The sequence below is a fragment of the Triticum dicoccoides genome, chromosome 2A (genome assembly GCF_002162155.2).
Source record: "Triticum dicoccoides isolate Atlit2015 ecotype Zavitan chromosome 2A, WEW_v2.0, whole genome shotgun sequence".
Classification (NCBI taxonomy): domain Eukaryota; kingdom Viridiplantae; phylum Streptophyta; class Magnoliopsida; order Poales; family Poaceae; genus Triticum; species Triticum dicoccoides.
This window is the reverse complement of record NC_041382.1, coordinates 763,997,448-764,003,553: the sequence shown is the minus strand read 5'-3', so window position 1 is coordinate 764,003,553 and position 6,106 is coordinate 763,997,448. Positions and strand designations below refer to the sequence as shown.

The following is a 6,106-nucleotide window of genomic DNA, read 5'->3' as shown; positions in this document are numbered from 1 at the left end:
TCCGGCGTAGGCCCAGGAGCGGGCGTCGTCTTCGATCGCGGCCAGAAGGGAGGCGGAACAGGGCGTGGCCTTGTCGAATATGATAGCGTTGCGGTGGCGCCACAGAGACCAAGCCATGAGAACGGCGATGGTGGAGAGCCCGCGTCGCCGGTCCTGGGGGATTTGGAGTACCGCCGCGCTTAGCCAGTCGAGGAACCCAACAAGTGATCCGTCGGGTGCGGTGATCGTGGGACAACACCAGGAAAGATGTCATGCCAGATGATGCGGGCGAAGACGCATTCGACGAGGATGTGGTGCAAAGTCTCGGCGTGCTGGGAGGTGGGAGCAGAGCACGCGTGCCGGTTCATGCGGCAAGCCACGACGTGCCAGCCGGCCGACCGTCCAACAGCGGTTGACGGATGCGAGGTAGATGAAGAATTTGACAGATAGAGGGGCTCCCGATTTCCACACGAGATGCCAGTGCTCAGAGGTCGCGGATCCCGTGAATAGAGCGTTGTAGCACAAGCAAGGTTTTGGTTACCGAATGAGGCATTTTTACCGAGGGGGACTGGTAAACGCGGTTACCACGGTTACCGAGAAATACCGATAAATACCGAGAATATTTTGAACGAAATTTATAGTTGAATTTTGAATTCAAATAAGTTAATGAACGAATATTTGAACCAAAGACCTCTTAAAACAGGAACTAAGTTGCTACCAACATGCCAGAACCAACTTTCATGACATTAATTAGATCCTACGTACTTTACTACAAATCGAGTGTTTAAATTTAAAAAATTCAAAAAACTGGTATTTTTTGCTTGGTACGTGGATTTACCGAGGGGCACGGAAATACACGGTAACCACGGGAAATCTCGAAATTTCGACCGGTAACCAAAACCTTGAGCACAAGGAAGCGGTGTAGACTCCATTTTCCGTCCACACTTCCAGTGGATGGTGTCGGGCTCAGCAGTAAGCACAACAACCGGCAGTCTGAGCCACACGTCCATGTATTCAAGCGCGGCCGCCGGGCTGAGATGTCCATAGATGTCCTGAATCCATGTACGGTCCTGCAGAGCGGCAGCCACAGTTTTTTTTTCGCGAATACGCAAAGCTTGCGTATCATTCCATTGATAAAAGAAGAAGAATGAGTACAGGGGGTACAACACATGACACAAACGCAGGCGTGAACATGGTGCCCGGAGCAGAGAGACTAGGGATGCTCGGCCCAAACACAAGAAAACATCACAGCTAAACCAACCAAACCCGAGCTAAGAGTGGCACTACCAAACCAACGAGAACTCCGACATCATCCGAGCCAAGACCGGGGACACCGCGAGCAAGCAAGATAGTGCCTTCAAGAAGTAGAACGACGCCGAGGCTCCGTCACTATCCGGTCCGGGAGACCCGGACCTAGGGTTTCCCCTGAGCTCGAAGAGGGGCGCAGCTAAAGAAGGCCTTGGCAGCGCCTCCATGGAGGAAAACGACACCCGCGGGCGCCGTCGCTGCCGGCACCGGCGAGCCGAGCAGGGATCTCTCCCTGGCCTGAAGCTGAGCGATCCCATAGCCGCCGAATCCGAAATCATAGATGGGGGAGCCAACGCTGATTGGAGTCACCAAGTCGTGGAGGGGTTGGTCGGGCTGCACCTGCCTTCGGAGGGTGGCACCACCACCGCACCCAGGAGCACCGGAGATGGCAAAAGGAGGGGGCTTTGAGGTGTACATGGTAGGGCGGAGGAGGCGAACCACGCGGGGGTCTTGCCACAACGGCTTTCAGCGACGCCGGCGAGCAAGGGCTGGAAGCACGCAGGCCGAGCTGCCGTGGCCTTGACCGTCGAGATTTTGGCATGCTAGGTAAGCTGGAAGGGGCGCAGCTACCCAGCCGCCGGGCCGGATCATCCCGGTGGAGGACGCCGGCGGCAAAGGGCACCGGAGAGACACGGGCCTGTAGCCGCCGGGGCCGGTGAGGGAGTCCTGGATTAGGGGGTGTTCGGGTGGCCAGACTATACCTTCAGCCGGACTCCAGGACTATGAAGATACAAGATTGAAGACTCCGTCCCGTGTCCGAATGGGACTTTCCTTGGCGTGGAAGGCAAGCTTGGCGATGCGGATATTCAAGATCTCCTACCATTGTAACCGACTTTGTGTAACCCTAACCCTCTCCGGTGTCTATATAAACCGGAGGGTTTTAGTCCGTAGGACAACTTCATCATACAACAATCATACCGTAGGCTAGCTTTTAGGGTTTAGCCTCCTTGATCTCGTGGTAGATCTACTCTTGTACTACCCATATCATCAATATTAATCAAGCAGGACGTAGGGTTTTACCTCCATCAAGAGGGCCCGAACCTGGGTAAAATATTGTGTCCCTTGTCTCCTGTTACCATCCGGCCTAGACGCACAGTTCGGGACCCCCTACCCGAGATCCGCCGGTTTTGACACCGACATTGGTGCTTTCCTCTGTGTCGTCGCAATCAGGAAGGATGCCTCTTCCCGTCTTTAAAGACGGCGCCGTTACCAAGGGAGCCTTGGCTGTCGGCCAAACTCTCCGGCTAGGCGGTTTTCTCATGACCGCCTGTTCGGCCGTGGCGCCGACGGTGACCTCTCGGGTGATCAAAAGCAATCTTCACGTCAGCTCGGAACTCGTCGAGCAAGTAGATCCAATGGAGCTCTCTTCCGTAAACGAGCTCTTGGATCGCATCGCCGCCTCGGGGGTCACTACGGATTATGACCAGGTTGGGCTTAAACCCGATCTAAGAGAAATTAATTCTCCCCAAGTCACCCATCACGTTGATGTAGTAGAGGCACAGTGCGGCGACTCTTCATCTATCTTAAGGACTAGCTACGTCCGGATTCTAGATCCCTCCAAGCCGGATACCCGCGGAGGGGAGGATGTAACTCAAGACCTAAACTTAGAATCAGGCAACGGGCCAGATTCACTGGACAACATCCAAGAATCCGAACCTCAGAGTTCGGAAACTCCTTGGCCTCTGAGTCTTAGATTGGGTGAAGTTCCGGATTTAATTCCACCCACCCGCCCAAACATAAGCGATCTATCCCAAATCAGGCAAAAGCCCGAAGAAACAGTACATCATTACTGGGCAAGGTTCCTCCTGGTTATGAACAGGATAAAGGACTGCCTTGAGGAAAACGCAATCACAATCTTCTGCAATAATTGCACGGACAAGGGAATCCTCAACGCCACAGGTCGTCGTGATCTTACACGCTTCGCTGACTTGGCGTCCATAGTACAAAAGTACTGTGCGATGGAAAGCGCCCGGTAAACCGAAACTAAATTTTGGGACAATCCGGCCCTGAATAGAAACCCCGTCCGAAATAAAAGGGTGCATCATCATCAGACACCCGGGTTAAAAACCAAAAAACCAAAACCCTCTGCAGGGCATGGAACCGTACTGGAGGGATGGCTTAACGGACCCTGTAAAATTCATAGTACAGAGGACACCACACCAACTCATAGCCTTAGAGCATGTTGGATACTCCGGCAGGTGGCCAAAAGGGGCGAAGATCTCCTAATTCCAGAGGCCGCAGAAAGCCACCTCAGGGACTCCAGTACAGTCTTAACAGTCTTCGAGACTTTCGCATCAAATAAAATGCGAAAAAGAACACTCCGCAGCTTCACCGAAGTCTATCAAGTAGCAACAATAAACCCATGGAGTGACACGGCTATTACCTTTAATGCCAGCGACGAACCTAAATTCCGAACAGCTCGAGCACCAGCCGCATTGGTACTCAGTCCTATAGTGGACGGCTTTCGCCTCACCAAGGTACTGATGGATGCAGGCAGCGGATTGAACCTCATTTATGAGGAAACCCTTCAAAAAATGGAAATAGACTGGAACCGCATTGAGCAAAGCAGCACAACCTTCAGAGGAATAATCCCCAGTCGGGAAGCACGCTGTACAGGAAAAATCACACTAGATGTGGTGTTTGGCACGCCGGATAACTATAGGTCCGAAGAGGTCACATTCCAAGTGGCCCCGTTCAGCAGCGGATACCACGCTCTGCTGGGGCGGGAAGCGTTTACAATCTTCCAAGCAATACCCCATTACGGGTACATGAAGCTCAAGATGCCCGGGCCGAACGGAATCATCACTCTCGCTAGTGATCCGGACATAGCACTCCGCGCTGAAAATAAGACAGCCGCACTGGCCCTTGAGGCACTATCCTAAGCCCTAGCGGCTGAGGAACTGACTACGCTGCGCTCCACGGTAAACAGGGACGATGTGATACTCGACAAAAGATCCAAGTCCACCTTCTTTAAACCAGCGGATGAAATAGTCAAATTCCAGGTCCATCCAACGGACCCCAATAAAACAGCTTCCATCGGGGCACAATTAAACCCCGATGTAGACGCCGCACTGCGAGAATTCCTACGGGAGAACTGGGACATTTTTGCATGGCACCCTTCGGACATGCCAGGAATCCCACGCAGGCTGGCCAAACACAGCTTAAATATCCTAAAAGGATTCAAACCTGTCAAACAAGCCCTTCGGCGTTTTTCTGAACCCAAGAGACAGGCAATGGGAGAGGAGCTAGCCAAACTATTGGAGGCCGGATTCATCAGAGATATAAAACATCCGGACTGGCTAGCAAACTTGGTGATGGTACCAAAGAAGGAAAAATCCTGCCGCCTGTGCGTTGACTTCAAAGACCTCAACAAGGCCTGCCCAAAGGATCCCTTCCCCCTCCCCCGCATCGATCAAATTATCGACGCCACTGCAGGACACGATTCGTTGTGCTTCCTCGACGCATACTCTGGTTACCATCAAATCAAGATGGCCAAGTCAGACCAAGCCGCAACGGCATTCATCACCCCATACGGCCCATTCTGCTTCAACACAATGCCTTTCGGGCTCAAAAACGCCGGCGCAACATATCAGCGCATGATTCAGACATGTCTGGCAAACCAGATCGGCAAAACAGTAGAGGCATACGTGGATGATGTGGTCGTAAAAACAAGACATGTCGAATCTCTAGTAGACGACTTGAGGCTTACATTTGACAACCTCCGAGCATATGACATCAAGCTAAATCCGGAAAAATGCGTTTTCGGCGTTCCAACCGGAAAGCTCTTGGGCTTCATTGTATCCGGTAGGGGAATCGAAGCAAATCCAGATAAGATCCGAGCTTTGTCACAATTGGATATCCCAAAGGACCTCAAACAAATTCAAAAATTAACCGGATGCGTGGCGGCTCTAAGCCGCTTTATCTCCCGGTTGGGAGAAAAGGCGCTACCCCTCTATTGCCTCCTTCGGCGCACCGAACACTTCGAGTGGACGGACGCCGCCACGGCCGGACTCGAGGAAATAAAAACCATATTGGCAACAAACCCCGTCCTGGCCGCGCCAAACATCGGCGAACCAATGCTATTGTACATAGCAGCAACCTATCAAGTTGTCAGCGCAGTACTCATCGTCGAGCGGGAAACGGACGGACACAAATCCCCCCTTCAAAAGCCGGTTTACTACGTGTCCACTGTCCTAACCCCATGCAAATCACGGTACCCACATTATCAAAAGATTGCATATGCGGTATTCATGGCATCCCGGAAGCTACGAGACTACTTTCAAGAGTGTTCAATCACAGTAGCATCGGAGGTACCACTCAATGATATTATAAACTGTTGGGTTTCGTAGTAATTTCAAAAAAATTCCTACGCACACGCAAGATCATGGTGATGCATAGCAACGAGAGGGGAGAGTGTTGTCTACGTACCCACGCAGACCGACTGCGGAAGCATTGACGCAACGTAGAGGAAGTAGTTGTACGTCTTCCCGATCCGACCGATCAAGCACCGAAACTACGGCACCTCCGAGTTCGAGCACACGTTCAGCTCGATGATGATCCCTGGACTCCGATCCAGCAAAGTGTCGGGGAAGAGTTCCATCAGCACGACGGAGTGGTGACGATCTTGATGCACTACAGCAGCAGGGCTTCGCCTAAACTCCGCTATAGTATTATCGAGGAATATGGTGGCTGGGGGCACCGCACACGGCTAAGGAATAGATCACGTGGATCAACTTGTGTGTTTCTGGGGTACCTCTGCCTCAGTATATAAAGGAATAGAGGGGGGAGGCTGGCCGGCCAAGGTGTGGCGCGCCAGGAG

The 6,106-nt window shown here is 52.5% G+C and overlaps 1 pseudogene; it reads right to left on the bottom strand.

Moving 5' to 3' along the window:
- LOC119358372 overlaps positions 1–6,106 on the bottom strand; it is a 24,757-nt pseudogene that overhangs the window by 1,385 nt on the left and 17,266 nt on the right.